The sequence below is a fragment of the Pseudorca crassidens genome, chromosome 15 (assembly GCF_039906515.1).
Source record: "Pseudorca crassidens isolate mPseCra1 chromosome 15, mPseCra1.hap1, whole genome shotgun sequence".
Classification (NCBI taxonomy): Eukaryota; Metazoa; Chordata; class Mammalia; order Artiodactyla; family Delphinidae; genus Pseudorca; species Pseudorca crassidens.
The window spans coordinates 38,779,611-38,796,287 of NC_090310.1; the positions used below are offsets into that span (position 1 = coordinate 38,779,611).

Genomic DNA, 16,677 nt, shown 5'->3' on the forward strand with positions numbered 1-16,677 from the left:
ACACAGACTGGGAGAAAATCTTTGCAAATCATATATCTCATAAAGGACTTGCATCCAGAATGTATAAAGAAATCTTAAAATTCAACAAGAAGACAAACACAATTCATTTTAATGGGCAAAAGATTTAAACAGACATTTCATCAAACAACATAAATAAATAGCTGATAAGCACATGAAAAGATGGTCAAGATCCTGAGTCCTTAGGGAAATGCAAACTGAAACCATAAACGGCTGTAATGAAGACAACTGACAACAGCAAGTGTTGCCGAGGAAGTGGAGGCACAGGAACCTCCGACGCTGCCAGGAAGGGTGGGAAATGGTCTGGGAAATCTGGAAAACCAGGGCCAACCACACAACACAGAAACTCTACTCTTAGGGATCTTCGCAAGAGAAAGGAAAACGTGGGTCCAAACAAAGACGTGTATGCAAATGTTTACAGCAAGCGGCATTATTCAAAACAGCCAAAGAGCAGCAGCAATCCAGATGTCCACCAGCTGAGGAACGGATAAACACGATGTGGTCCCTCCATACAAAGGACTACTCTTCAGCCACGAAAAGGAATGAAATACTGACACACATACAACATGAAAGAGCCTCAAAGACATTCTGCTAGATAAAAAGCTGGGCACAAAAGACTACAAATTATATCTTCTCACTTACAGAAAATTTTCAGAAAAGACAAACCTACAGAGCTCAGTGGTTTCCTGGGATTCTGGGGTAGAAGCAAGGGTTGACTGCAAACAGCACAAGGGATCTTTCTGGATCCCTTTACAACATCTAGAGATGTTGTAAAACTAGGCTGAGGTGAAGGGCATGACTCCATAAATTTTCTAAAATTCACAAACTGTACACTTTAAATGGATGAATTTTTTGGTATATATGTTATACTTCAACAAAACTCTCAAGAAACAAATGAATAGAAAGGTAAAAAGGATTCAAGGGAAACTGACAAATACTGAAGTAAGGCAAAGAAGATCTAATATATGGATATTAGAAGTCCCTCAGAAGAAAAATCAAAGCAAAGAACAAATATTAAAACTATACTTAAGGGACTTCCCTGGTGATCCAGTGGTTAAGAATCTGCCTTCCAATGCAGGGGACACAGGTTCAATCCCTGGTCGAGGAACTAAGATCCCACATGCCTCAGGGCAAGTAAGCCTGCGTGCCACAACTGCGGAGCCCACACACCACAACTACTGAGGCTGCACGCTCTGGAACCCATGCACCACAACTGGAGAAGCCCTCATGCTGCAATGAAGGTCCCGCATGCTGCAACAAAGATCCTGCATGCTGCAACTAAGACCCGACACAGCCAAATAAATTAATTAATTAGCCAAAGCAATCTTAAGAGAAAAAAACAGAGCTGGAGGAATCAGACTCCCTGACCGCAGACTATACTACAAAGTTACAGTAATCAAGACAATATGGTACTGGCACAAAAACAGAAATATAGATCAATGGAACAGGATAGAAAGCCCAGAGATAAACCCACACACCTATGGTCAACTAATCTATGACAAAGGAGGCAAGGAAATACAATGGAGAAAAGACAGTCTCTTCAATAAGTGGTGCTGGGAAAACTGGACAGCTGCATGTAAAAGAATGAAATTAGAACATTCCCTAACACAATACACAAAAATAAACTCAAAACGGATTAAAGACTTAAATGTAAGACCAGACACTATAAAACTCTTAGAGGAAAACATAGGAAGAACACTCTTTGCCATAAATCACAGCAAGATCTTTTTTGACCCACCTCCTAGAGTAATGGAAATAAAAACGAAAATAAACAAATGGGACCTAATGAAACTTAAAAGCTTTTGCACAGCAAAGGAAACTACAAACAAGATGAAAGACAACCCTCAGAATGGGAGAAAATATTTGCAAATGAAGCAACAGACAAAGGATTAATCTCCAAAATATATAAACAGCTCATGCAGCTCAATATTGGAAAACAAACAATCCAATCAAAAAATGGGCCGAAGACCTAAATAGACATTTCTCCAAAGAAGACATACAGATGGCCAAGAGGCACATGAAAAGCTACTCAACATCACTAATTATTAGAGAAATGCAAATCAAAACTACAATGAGGTATCACCTCACACGGGTTAGAATGGGCATCATCAGAAAATCTGCAAACAACAAATGCTGGAGAGAGTGTGGAGAAAAGGGAACCCTCCTACGCTGTTGGTGGGAATGTAAATTGATACAGCCACTATGGAGAACAGTATGGAGGTTCCTTAAAAAACTAAAAATAGAATTACCCTAGGACCCAGCAATCCCACTACTGGTCATATACCCAGAGAAAACCATAATTCAAAAAGACACATGCACTGCAATGTTCATGGCAGCACTATTTACAATAGCCAGGTCATGGAAGCAACATAAATGCCCATCGACAGACGAATGGATAAAGAAGACGTGGTAAATATAAACAATGGAATATTACTCAGCCATAAAAAGGAACGAAATTGGGTCATTTGTAGAGACGTGGATGGACCTAGAGACTGTCATACAGAGTGAAGTAAGTCAGAAAGAGAAAAACAAATATCGTATATTAATGCATATATGTGGAATCTAGAAAAATGGTACAGATAAACTGGTTTGCAAGGCAGAAACAGAGACACAGATGTAGAGAACAAACGTATGGCCACCAAGGGTGGGGGTGTGGGATGAATTGGGAGATTGGGATTGACATATATACACTAATATGTATAAAATAGATAGGTAATAAGAACCTGCTGTATAAAAAATAAATAAATAAAATTGAAAACTATACTTAAGAAAAATTCCCTAGAACAAAAAAAAGTTTTTAACTACATATTTGTTTTCTTCCTTATTTTTTTCCTTGAGACTTTATCTTATTTTTTTTTAATTGAAGTACAGTTGACTTACCATGTTTCAGGGGTCAACTACCTATTGAGAGAATATATCACATCCCTAAGAATATCAACTCCCATCCCCAAAAGACCTCATACAAGACTTATTCTGGTGAATTTCTTAGACTTTAAAGGAAAAGAAAAAAATCCTTTGAATATGCAAAAATCAAGTGATTTATAGAAAAAAATTAAATGATCATTAACATTTCTGGCAGCAACACCAAGTAACAAGGGATATTCGGATTCCACCAGGCCATGTGTTGTTGAGGACTGGGATCCCCAACACGACTGAGAAAGGAGAAAAAGATATAAGACTGAAGATGCCAGGCAAATACCCTATAATCCTGATTTTGAATTTTAAGTACCACCATGAAGCATCACTCATGATGTACTAAAAACAAAACAATCACTTTCTATTCTGTCCACTTAGCAGTCAGCACCCCTCGCACCCAGGTGAAGGTATTTACATTCCAATTCCCATTAGAGGGAACCAGGACCCTTGGAGAAGTGCTAGGGAAAGTGCAGGCTGAGCCTGGACTATTTTGTCATCCCTGAGAGCAAAGATGCTGTGAAAGACTTTGTCAGGTCAACATCAAAGAACGCAGGAGCCAACACAAAAGTGAGCTGATCTGAGCACTGACTGGACACACCAAACTCGCCTAAACTCACAATGGAGTGACTGCAGTAAAAGTCACTGATCATCACTGGAGACACTAGGGAACCCACTTATTACTGTGAAAACTAACCCATAAAGGGAAAGAATCAAGTGGTGGGCCTGCCTTCCCTACACAGGCATAATGGGGCCACAGTATATGAACGAGGGCAATAGCTCTGTACAGAGCATCCCAGCTACTAAGCGCAGCAGTGATGGGACCAGAACAGCAGGTCCTGCCCGCGATCCTTGGTGAGGTAACAACACGTCACACATCACACAATACGATGTTCAGTGCCCCCAAGGGCACAGAAGACACACCCAAACACCACGTGTCTCCTGATGGAACAGCAAGACACTGCCTGAATCCACCCGGAATCCAATTGCCAATTTACAGGAAATACAATGATCAACATGTGTTAACAATACTGAGGAATATAATCAACAAAACCCAGTCCGTGAGACCCTTGACAGAGACAGACAAGGGACCTGCTGTCTTTAAGGGAAAAAACGATGGAGAGGAACCTTTATTAAGAGACTCAGGGGCTTCCCTGGTAGCGCAGTCGTTGAGAGTCCGCCTGTCGATGCAGGGGACATGGGTTCGTGCCCCGGTCCGGGAAGATCCCACATGCCGCGGAGCGGCTGCGCCCGTGAGCCATGGCCGCTGAACCTGCGCGTCCGGAGCCTGTGCGCCACAACGGGAGAGGCCACAACAGTGAGAGGCCCGCATACCGCAAAAAAAAAAAAAAAAAAGAGACTCAGGAGAGGGACGTCCCTGGTGGCGCAGTGGCTAAGAATCCACCTACCAACGCAGGAGACACCGGTTCAAGCCCTGGTCCAGGAAGACTCCACATCCCGCGGAGCAACTAAACCTGTGCGCCAAAACTAGAGCCTGTGCTCTAGAGCCCGTGAGCCACAACTACTGAAGCTCCCAAGCCTCGAGCCTGTACTCCTCAACAACAGAAGCCACCACGAGGAGAAGCCCGCGCACTGCAACGAAGAGTAGCCCCCTCTCGCCGCAACTAGAGAAAGCCCACGTACAGCAACGAAGACCCAAAGCAGCCAAAAATAAACAAATTAAATTAATTAATAAAAAAAAGAGAGACTCAGGAGACACACATCAACCTACTACCATGCAGGGACTTTCTGGGTCTGGACTCAACTTTTTTTTTTTTTGCAGTACGCGGGCCTCTCACTGCTGTGGCCTCTCCCGTTGCAGAGCACAGGCTCCGGACGTGCAGGCTCAGCGGCCATGGCTCACGGGCGCAGCCGCTCCGCGGCATGTGGGATCCTCCCGGACCGGGGCACGAACCCGTGTCCCCTGCATTGGCAGGCGGACTCTCAACCACTGCGCCACCAGGGAAGCCCTGGACTCAAATTTTTTAAAGCTTTTAATTGTATTTATAAGATAACTAGAAGCTTGAATACTGACTGATGCAGGATACTGAACACTGATTATTTGATGATATTGAGGAACGGCGGTTAATTTTTATAGGTGTGACAATGATATTTTGGTAATTTTCCCAAGTGCATTGCTTTTTTTTTTTCTTGGCCACGTCATGTGGCATGTGGGACCTTAGTTCCCCGACTGGGGATCGAACCCGTACCCCCTGTGTTGGAAACATGGAGTCTTAACCACTGGACTGCCAGGGAAGTCCCAGCGCATTGCTTTTTTGATATATACTTATTGAAATATTTAGAGGGTAAGGCATATATGTGGTTACATGTACGTACCCAGCTGGCATGGCTGAGAAGTGTCAGGGCAGGGGGGCGCACACCAGGAAGGCATCACACAATTCTCTCTAGTTTTCTATAGGCTTGAACTTTCCATAGTGAAAATAAGAGAAAAAAGGAGAAAAAGACCAAAGAAGAGCAAGAAAGAAAGAGAGGAAAGATGGGGGGAGGAGAGGGAGCAAAGGAGGAGGCAGTCAGCCAGGGATAGGGCGGACCTTGGACCACAAAGGGCTGACGCATGGACAGGGCACACTCGGGGAGGGGTACAGGCAAACAGGGCGCTCAGCGGTGGAGAACCCACTCTGGCCAAGGCCCCCCACAAGCACTGTTCTGTGCTGGGCAGGCTGGTGGACGCTGCCACAGTTAGCCCTCTCCTGCATCTGTTGATGTGCGTGGACAGGGACCAGCTCAAGCCAACTGACCCACAGCTCAGGATTCTCTAGCCTTCCCCCATCCCAGGGCCCACGTGTTCCTGAGACACTGGGCTTGGAAGTCCACGCAGCAGCTGACTTCTTGAGACCATGGAGTCTGAATCCTCCCTCCTTATCTCACGAAGGCCCTCATTCCTAAAGCTCCTCGCTTGCTGGGGACCTGAAATCCACAGCGGCCAATATGTCCTTAAGATTCCTAAGGGGACTTCCCTGGTGGCCCAGGGGTTAAGAATCCACCTGCCAATGCAGGGGACACGGGTTCGAGTGCTAGTCCGGGAAGATCCCACATGCCGCGGAGCAACTAAGCCCGTGTGCCACAACTATTGAGCCCGTGCTCTAGAGCCCGCAAGCCACAACTACTGAGCCCGAGTGCCACAACTACTGAAGCCCGCGCGCCTAGAGCCCATGCTCTGCAACCAGAAAAGCCACCGCAATGAGAAGCCCGTGCACCGCGTGGAAGAGTAGCCCCCGCTCGCCACAACTAGAGAAAGCCCATGCGCAGCAACGAAGACCCAACACAGCCAAAATTAAAAAAAAAAAAAGTCCACTTTATTTTTCTTTATAATTTGGAGGATAAATCAATGTCCATGCAGCTGATGATTGGGGGATCGTTCTATTCTCTAAGCCCAAAGTACTCCATTCAGAGGCCTTCAGAAAAAACAACGAGGCTGGAAATTAAGAACCTGCCCTTTCTTGCAAAGAAGAGACAAAAAACCAAGCTCAGAGAAGTACACCCCCTCCAAGCCAGCTAACACCCGTCGGGCAGACAGACACAGGAGACCACAGAAACACCCCAGGAGAGAACCCCACTCTGCAATCAGCTGCAGGCAGACGGGCCCAGCTTCCACGCGGTTATTCTAACAAGAGAAATTTACTGGCAAATCATATTGTTTCTGCTACAGACGTGCAGACATAATCTGCAGAAGCCAGAACAACTTCTCCAACCACAGCTAACTCCAGCCACAGAAGCCCCAGTCACAGAAATCATGGGAAAGCACAGCCCTTCACAAGGAGAGCGACCCTCCTTCCTGCACCTGCTCCTTACCACTGTCCTTGAATTGTAACATTTTCAAAACAGCTTGTCTTTTATCAGAAGCACCTCAACCTAACTAACATTTACAGAACACTCCAGCCTATATAAGTAGAATCCTGACAAGTGTACATGGAACATTTATCAAGACAGTCTATATACTGGGCCATAGAACAAGTTTCAAAAGACTCAGGTCTCAAGTCAACATCATTAACCATTAGGGAATGTAAATCCCCACTGTAGTGAGGTGCATGTGTATCTGAGTGGCCAGAATGTAAGACTGGCCACACCACACACACCAAGTGTTTGGAGGATGAGCATTGGACTTCTCCTACACGCTGCTGCCAACTGGAAAATTCCAAAACCACTTTGGGAAACTGTCTGGAAATTCCTAAGAAGGTTAGTCTTATTCCTACCACACAATCACACGAAAGAAGTCATTTCACTTCTAGGTGTTACTCAAGAGAAATGAAAGCAGACATCCAAAGCAAGACTTGTAGACAAAGGATAACAGAAGCCTGATTTGTAATGGCCAAAAAAATGGAGACAACCCAAATGTCCATCCACACAAGAATGTATAAAATGTGGTATTCCATGGGGGGAAAAAATAAGCAGCAGCAGCCATGGTGACAAGAAGCAAAATGCTCTAGGGCCTCCTATAGCAATTCATAAACTTCACACCAACATGCGGGTGGGCAGGCGGGGGCAGGAGAGAAGCTGATGGTAGCTCATCCCGAATGTCCACAACGAGGCCTGCAGCTCGCCCACCTAAAGGCATCTGACCTTCTTTCTAGGAGTATCTACAAAGCAGCTAAACTACGTGCCGTATATATACAATGGCTTTCCCTGCTGCCGAGAACTCCTCTCAGCTGTCCTGGGCTGCTCTGCCCAAGCACCTGGAGGGACCAGCCAGTGCCCGAGGCATCCAGAGGCCATCTGCCTCTGCACCTGGAGGGGTGATCCTAGATCACCAGTTACGATGAACTGATTAACCGCCCCTGGTTTAAGGGGGAGGGCTTAGAAAATTCTAAAATAAAAGCATCGTGCTGGTCTTAGATGGACAAGGTTATTCCTCATGTATCATGTTCAGGAATCCACTTTTGTCTTTAGACACAGGTGTTGCAGTGTCGCCAGCCGTGTCCTTTGTGGATGGAAGGCGCCCACTCAGAGCCCAGCTGTACCCCGTGACTGGGAGGCTCTTCTTGCTGTGCTTTGGGACAGGGACACCAGAAGCTGCCGTCTCCCTACGTCTGTCATCGCTAGGAGTTTGGAGGCTTGCTGTTTGAAGATCTTGGTGTGGGAGGTGGGGGTCAGGGAGGCTGGGGTCTGGGGCAGGGGCACCTCCAGCCGCTTCAGGGAACGCAGCCGTTCCGACCACCTTATTTCTTTAACAGCTTTATGGACATACAATTCACCAATTTAAAGGGTACAATTCAGCGGTTTTTCGTATATTCACAGAGCCGCTCCAAGTTACTTTAAAGACAATAAAATCTTAAAATGCACATGAGAATACTCGGGAAAATAGTCAAGTGGAAACACTCAAGCTTTATGCAAATGTGCTGAAAAGATGAAACAGAATTTACAGGAGTAACAGAGAACATGTCTGTTCAACTTATGCAACCTCGTTAATCAGGGTGAAGAGGAGGCACTGCTGGACGCAGAGGCCTCTCCACCCCTCCCTGCATCTCAACTCCCAGAAGGGGCACTGTGGGCCCCCCCAAGGGGCTACGAAAGGGTCCCCCTCACGGCTCTTCTCTGGATCAAGGACGATCAGGCCCTGCTCCCGGACATGTGAGGGCAGCGTGCAGTGTGCCCTCCAGCCTGTCACCTCTCTGCACATAACAGAAGTGGAGGCGTCATTCCTTACGGGACACCCCTGGACTCCTAGCCTAACCCAGGCCCCTTAGAATAAGTAAAGGAGGAAAAGAAGAAACCGCACAGTTATCCAGCACAGGTACGCACAGGTATGCAGCTCAGCAGCCGCGGCGCTGCAGGCTGAAACAGGACAGACCACCCCCACTCCCGCCCGCCTGGCTCCATTCGGAAGCCCTTCTTTCTGCTCTTCAGCTTTGGATGGTTTTGGGGGTTCACTGCCTCTACGTCTAACTAATGTGCTCCTGGTGCTATTTCGTGGCTTGTCAAATTTACATGCTGCATTTTGGCCTCCTATGATGAAAAGCAAGAATTCAACACCACCCTCCCACCCCAGTTTAGCTAGGCCTTCTGCAGCATTCACATCATGGAGTACAGAAATATTTTTCACTGGAGAGCACTGCCTTTCTTACATAATTTCTTCCTCTGCTTAGCAATTCCCTTGCTTTCCATGCCTCCACTGTCCACACACCTACTGCTCTATGCAACCTTCCCCAAACCCCCACCCCCCGGCCCCACCCGACTCCTTGTGTTTCCTCATGCCGCTGCTCCTAGCCCGCGTTCCCACCTTCCATGCTGGGAACCCTGTGTCCTCCCCTTTCTTAGTGCCCCTCATCTCACAGAAGCCCCTGCAGCTTCGTGAGGAGGGGGTGCGTGGTGTGCATCCTGAGCATCCTTATCTGAGGCCAGCACTCTCCCCTTACCTGGGCAGGTGCCTGCACCCGGCTGTAGGGTGGAAACCTGTCCCAATGCAGTGGGAAGGCCATCCACCCCACTCCTGCACGTGCTGTGGCCTCTGATACCAACCCCGTCATAATGCTTTGTGTGCGGCCTGTTTTAATCTCCCTTCTCTTTATTGGCAGGATTCGCCATATTTGTTGGGGGTACTTTTTCCTCACAGGAAGAGCCCTTTCACCTGGAGACGCAGTCCTCCTGAAGGTCCCTATGACGGTGTCTCTGGGCCCCTCCCCACAACTGTTGGTCCGGCAGTGCACCTCATTAATCACGCTCTCGTCCTTATCTTTCATCTCCTAGTATCTCTGCCTTTTAAAGAACTTTCTGGGATGTATTCTTGACTTGATCTTCGTTTTTAATTTCTTATTAAAGAAATGCTTTTATTTCATTTTTAATTTCTCAGGGTGTGTTCTAGTTCTCTGAATGTGATGTGTTCTTTAACCTGACAATATAAATCGTTTCATTTTCCAAGTTTTCTTCTGCTCTCTGCACTGACTCTGTTCCCTTCAAGTGCCTTCCACTTTTTCTTTTTTGTTTTTGGTCTCTGCCTTTCTTGCTGGAGGCTTCCCTAAAGTATCTGAGGTCCCTGACCATCCCTCTATACTTAAAAGTGGTCACTAAAAAGTTGACAAGCTGGGCTTGTCGACTGGGGACCTTACTGCAGTTTGCCTTGGGCAGAGACCTGGCTCTGTGTCGTCAGCTGCTCCAGGACTGGACGCTGTGGGGACAGGGTCCTGAGAGGGCTTGTGGATATGATGGGATAGCCGTGTGCGGCAAACATGAAGGCCAGTGCGTGTGTTAACTGTAGCAGATAGCTGGTCACAAAGAAGTAAGCTGTTGTGCTGTGAGGGCCACATGGCTGGACCTGAGGGTGGCCAGTAGGACCCAAGGGCTGTTGCCTGCCAACCACCAGCAAGAAAACAGGGATCCCAGCACTACAACCACAAGGAACTGAATGAGCGTGGTGGAGGACCCTGAGTCCCAGGTGGGAATGCAGCCTGGACAGACACCGGGCAGAGGGCACAGCCAGTGCAAAGGGCAGGAGGAGGCAAATCCGTGGCACACAGGGAGCCTCAAGGAGGCCAGTGGCTGGAGCAGAGGGAGCGAGGGGTTGGCAGCAGAAAGGTGGTCAGTGCCCTGGGAGAGCTCTGAGCACAGGAGTCACAGGATTTGCCTTAACACTACTATCTGGCTGCCTGTGAGCCAAGGCTGCAGGGTGGGGCAATGAGGCAGTGCTCCCACAAGCCAAGCAGAGCAACAGGCGAAGCCTGAGAAGTGGTGGGACTCTGGACGTATCCTGACGACAGAGCCAGCAGCGTTTCCCAATGGATCATAAAGTCGGGTGAGAGAAAGACGTTTTGGCCCGAGTCGCTAGAAGGGTGGGACTGCTGTTTACTGAGATGGGGACACTGCAGGTGGCACTCAAAGCTTCAGCCATGAGTCTGAGACGGCCATCTGACATCCCAGCATGAGCCCAGCATCCAGGAGTGCGCCAGGCTGGAGAAGTGATGTTGGGGGTCATCAGCACAGAGGCCACATTTACAGTGTTAGCCTGGGAGTGAGTGAGACCGAAGGGGGAGGAGCAGCCCTGGGCCTCCGCCCTGGGTGAGGAACCAGCGAAGTGAGACTCAACAGCCAGTGGTGTTCAGTGCTGCGTGTGGCAGGGCAGGCCGGGCAAGTGACGCACAATCACAAACCAACGTAACCATGACAGCACAGGTGTCTAGAGCATCTGCGGCTTTCCTCACTCTGACCTAGAAATGGGGCTGCCTCGTTGAGCCTTCACTTTCCGAAGGCTTTTAATGCCTACTGCTACTTTACCTTCAGAAAGGCTATGATGGCACGCTTTCAAAAATCTTAGTTGTGATAAAATATACATAAAATTTACCATCTTAACCATTCTTAGGTGCGCAGCTCAGTGGCATTAAATACACTCACACTGCTGTGCACCATCACCCCCAGCATCTCCAGAACTTTCTCATCTTCCCAACTGAAACTGTCCCCACTAAGCACTAACACCCCACACCCTCCCTCCAGCCCCTGGCGACCTCTATCTACTTTCTGTCTCTGAATCTGATGTTCTAGAGACCTCGTAGAAGGGATCATACAGGATTTGCCCTTTTGTGTCTGGCTCATCTCACTGTGCAAAATGTCCTCCAGGTTTGTCCGTGTTGCAGTGTGTGTCAGAATGTCCTTCCTTTTTAAGGCTGAATGGCAGTTGCTGTATGCATACACCACGTTCTGTTTATCCATTTATCTGACCATGGACACTGGTGTTGCTTCCACTTTTTGCTGACTGTAAATAGTGCTGCTATGAACAAGGATGTGCAAATATATAATGGTATAATTTTAGGAAGAAAAAATGTACATGCTGTGAGATTCTAACACAATGACATTTAGCGACCTGGGTAAATATTATCATATTACTTCTCAAGAGGGTCTACGTGTAAAACGCTAGTGGTTTTATCCCATTTCCTAGTCTCCCTCCACAGCTACTGAAGCACTTTGAATTTTATGTCCTCTGTTTGAAACTGGTTGTTTTCCTTTCTTGGATCATGGACACTTTCCCCTACTGTATTAGCATCCTGTGGCTGCTATAACAAATTACCACAAACTTAGTAGCCTAAAACTACAGAAACCTATTCTCTTACAGTTCTGGAGGTCAAAGTCCAAAATGAGTCTTTAGGCTGAAATCAAGGAGTTGGCAGGGCTGGTCCCTCCTGGAGGCTCCAGGGGAGAATCTGCCCCCTGGCCGTCTGGCTGCCAGCATTCACTGAGGCTGGACACCCCAAGCCCGACTTCCAATGCCACACAGCCAAGTCCTCTTCTCCTCCCACCTCACTGTTATAAGGACCCTTGTGGTTCCATTGAGGGCCCACCAGGATAACCCCATCTCAAGGCCCTTAATTTAATCACATCCACAAAGTCCCTTTTGCCATGTAAGGTAATGTTCACAGGCTCCAGGGAATAGGACCTGGATATCTTCCAGGGCCACTGTCAACCTACCACACCCAACTTACTTTTTTAAAATAACACTTTATTGAGATACAATTTCCACCCTTACTGTTTTAAGTCAATCCACTCCTCTTGGAAGAAATTCAGCTTACCTGAATGTTGATTTTATTTTACTTTATTAACATTTATTTATTTATTTATTTATTGAAGTAGAGTTGATTTACAATGTTAATTACTGCTGTCCAGCAAAGTGATTCAATTATACATATATATACATTCTTTTTTATATATATTCTTTTCCATTATGATTTATCATAGGATATTGGATATAGTTCTCTGTGCTATAAAGTAAGACCTTGTTTATCCATTCTTTATATAAAAGCTTACATCTGCTGACCCCAACCTCCCACTCCATCCCTCCCCCAACCTCTCCCCCTTGGCAACCACCAGTCTGTTCTCTATGTCCGTGATTCTGCTTCTGTTTCACAGATAGGTTCATCTGCATCATATTTTGGATTCCACATCTAAGTGGTATCAGACAGTATTTGTCTTTCTCTTTCTGGCTTACTTCACTTAAGTATGATAATCTCTAGCTGCATCCATGTTGCTGTACTGAACGCTGATTTTAAACCTTTATTCTCACCCGTTTGGCAGGGGCCCACTGCCATGGTCCATTTTGCTCAATACTATACCCCAGGGTGAGAGTGGTGCCTGGCCCACGGCAGGTGCTCAGTAAACATTTACTCAGTGAAAGGAGGGCTCTGTCACAGGGACCAGCAGCTGGACGCAACAGTGGGGGGCTGGTCGAGACCCCCTTAATGCGGCCAGATCAAACCATGCCCCAGAAGAACATATGCGTCTCCCAGAGCAGGTGGCTGCCCAGAGTGGACTTTCATGTCCCCCTTTATGGGGACAGACCCCCACCTCCCCACTGGGGAACCAATGTCCTCTTGGACCCTGTGCTCTGCCTCAAGGAAAGGCCTCTCTCTCCTTGGTGGAGCAGGCAGCCCAGAGTCACCATGTAGGGACAGTGCCTAAGAAAGACACCGCCACAGAAGCCCAGACTGCTACTGGTGGCCCCTGGGCCCAGGCTGGCATGGCATGAGTTGCCCCTGAAAACAAGCTCTTCACAGAGTGAATCACGCTGATTAGGATGGACTTTCTCATAAAAGTGTGGTACAACCCTCGCTTTGTTCCTAGGAAGGTCACACAAGCATAGGAAAGAGCTGGGGGCACACATTTCAGGGCCTTCCAGCAGCCACAGCTCCAGAACATGGCAAAGCCTCTGATTTGCACATACTCACTTTTCTAGATAAGAAGAGACACAGCGCCACGGGTCATGTGAAACAACAGATAAAACCCCTACTTTAAGGTACCTAACTGCCCTCAGCCCTAAGGCTGCCCCTGTGTGCTCCAGACGGTTACAACCCAGGGCACTGGGTAAGCACAGCCCGGGACCCAAAACTCTTTCCCTTGTGCCTTCAGCTCCCTCCTGGGTGTATCTGAAGGCACAGATTTACAAGTGGCACAAGGACTTCATTATGTGATCATTCTGCTTAAACAAAGAGCTCTGAGATGGTCCTCTGCCCCCCGCAGGCTGCCCAGGTGAGCCAAGCCCCCCAGGTGAGCTGTACCAAGGGCGATGTTGGGAAGACGGCCTGCGAGCGTCACTCTTTAAGTCCCCAGAAGAAGACACCCTCTATAAGGAGAGCTGATGCTGCAAAGTCACCACCAGAAACAAGGCAAACCTCAAGTAGCGCCCCGCCCTCGAGTAGCGCCAGTGTTTTGCTTCACTTGGACAACCGACTTATGACGTGGGCCAGAGAGGCCAAGGCAATCGGCAGGGGAAAGAAGAGATGACAAGACGCAAAAGACCATCCTCCCATGCAGGTCCCAGAAGACCCAGGAAGACCGACACCCCCACCCCAGAACCATCAGGACATACCTCCTCCACTCCCCACACGGCACTCAGCACAGTCTCTCCCCCACCCCACCCCATCCTACTCGCTGGGGTTTCGACCTGCACCTGGCCCAGGGTGGCACACGGCTGGGAACAAATGCGCGAGTGCCCAGAAGACAGGCTCTCTCCCTCAGCCCTTCGGGTCTTCTGGCAGAACCGTTTCCCCACAGGAAACCCAGTACAGGAGCCAAAAGTTACCTGGTTCAGCCACCTGACTGGGGAAAACGCCCTTCAGATGTCACTCCCCAGCACCAGACCAGGTCAGAAACAGCCACACCCATGTAGTCTGTGGTTGGGTTTCAGTAGTTTTGTTTTGTTTTGAGATTTGTTTAAACCTAAAAGTGACAGTTCCTAGATTGTGACAGTACCTAGGACAAATCTTGAGAGGACTAAAAAAAAAAACTCCAGAAGCTCTAAAATGTGAAGTGTTAAACCTTGGAGCTAAATAAAGCTAACTGTAGAACGGGCCTAATGTCTATGATCATCACAATTTTTTAAAAATTATCAAGGGATCATGCAACAGTGGAGAAAACTTCTAAGTCAGCACAAAATGAAAATTCTTCAGGCTCTCATTCTGTCCACTATCAGCCTGTTTTCTCTGCCTTCATCTTCTGCACTTTGCTCTTTAAAAGTAGAATGCTAAACCAAAACAAAGACAGTATTTATTCCTTAATGATATAGACTGATGGCGTCCATCTGAAACATGTAAGAAGGGATAATAGCACAAAAGAAAGGAACTCTACAGAAACTCATAACATTTTTACAGCTCCACAGGATTTTAGAGGCTGCTTGAGCTGACCCCCACATCACAGGTTAAGAAATGGAGGCCAGTCAGCACTCACTGTGACACAAAAGATACACACACAAAAATACTGTTCACTAACACTTTTAGAGAAACATCAGGTCGAACACACTCATAAGAAAAATGCAAGTTAAAACTACACTGATATACCATTGTCCCTGTATCAGACTGGCAATACTTTTCTAGAGGACAATTTGGTGTTAAAAACATTTAAAAAATCATTTAAGATCTACACATGTTTCCCCAGCAATTACATTCTTTTTTTTTTCGGTACACGGGCCTCTCACTGCTGTGGCCTCTCCCGTTGCGGAGCACAGGCTCCGGACGCGCAGGCTCAGCGGCCATGGCTCACGGGCCCAGCCGCTCCGCGGCATGTGGGATCTTCCCGGACCGGGGCACGAACCCGTGTCCCCTGCATCGGCAGGCTGACTCTCAACCACTGCGCCACCAGGGAAGCCTCATTCTTAAGACTTTAATCTAAAGACATAATAAAGATTGTGCAGGAAGATTCAGCTAGGAAAAAGCTTATAACAGCAGAAAAATGAAAACCTAAAATACCAAAGACAGAGGATTAACTGAATAAATTCTAGCACATTCATTCACATGATGGAAAAGTAGGCATTAAAATCATGTTGTAGGAGTAAATCTACCAACATTGAGAGATGATGATAATATACTGATTTAAAATAAATTAAAACTGTAAGTTAACTGTGACTCTAGTTTTATTTATCTCTCTCATATAAATAATGATTTAAAGCCTAGAAGGTTGAAATGATTCACAGTGCCAGATGGGATTTTTGTTTTCTCCTTTATTTGCATGTTTTTATGTGAATGTACATTATCTTGTTATTGCTTTAAAGGCAATACCAACCTGAGAACAGGTTCTTGATTCACATGTTACAAATGCTAAGATTCCTCCTACGAGAAAGTTCTTAGTGTAAAAGAGAAAGCCAAATGTTCCTCTAAATGCGGATTAAGCCCCACTAACCAGTACTTCTCGCAAAAGGCATCATAAGGCAGGCTCCTTGAAGGCAGTTTTTAAAAATAAAATCACCAAGAGGAAAATATCTGGCAACTTTGTGGCTTTTCTCTCCTCACCAGCCAGAGTGAATTGAATCACGCTGATAAGGATGGACTTTCTCATAAAAGGGCTTTCTGTTTCCCACAGCAAAAAAGTCAGCCTTGTTTTTCCTGGATTTTAGTAGAGTAAACCAACCCACCCAAAGCTGGAATGAAACACAACCGTAAACAAGTGGAAAAAGGAGAAGGGTGGGTGGAGGAGGGGAGGAGAGGGAGGCACCTGCCCCCGCACCGTCTCTCCTGACTCTTGGGAGAACCACACTCGACAAGGGAGACTGTCCTGAGGTCCCCTCTGTGGTCAAAGAGCCACTTGATAAGCAGCCAGCGGAGCCAGAGCTCCTGCCCAGAGGGTCACTCACAGGCGCTGCCCGTGAACCCCACGCACACACGGGAAGCACAGCTCTGTGCTTTCCCACAGCTCAGCACACAGGGCCACTCCGACAGCACAGAAAACAATTTATCTCCTCCCGACTCCCTTGGAGTGCTGCTCCCAGGAAAGCACCACCACCTGGACCGTGGACAGCTGAGCAGGAGAGCCAGCTCC

General features: G+C 47.3%; 1 protein-coding gene across 5 annotated transcripts in view; it reads right to left on the reverse strand.

The window, feature by feature from the left end:
• The window catches only part of RAB11FIP3 (RAB11 family interacting protein 3), a 79,563-nt gene that overhangs the window by 39,705 nt on the left and 23,181 nt on the right, over nucleotides 1-16,677 (reverse strand). The gene's annotated exons all lie outside the window — the stretch shown is intronic.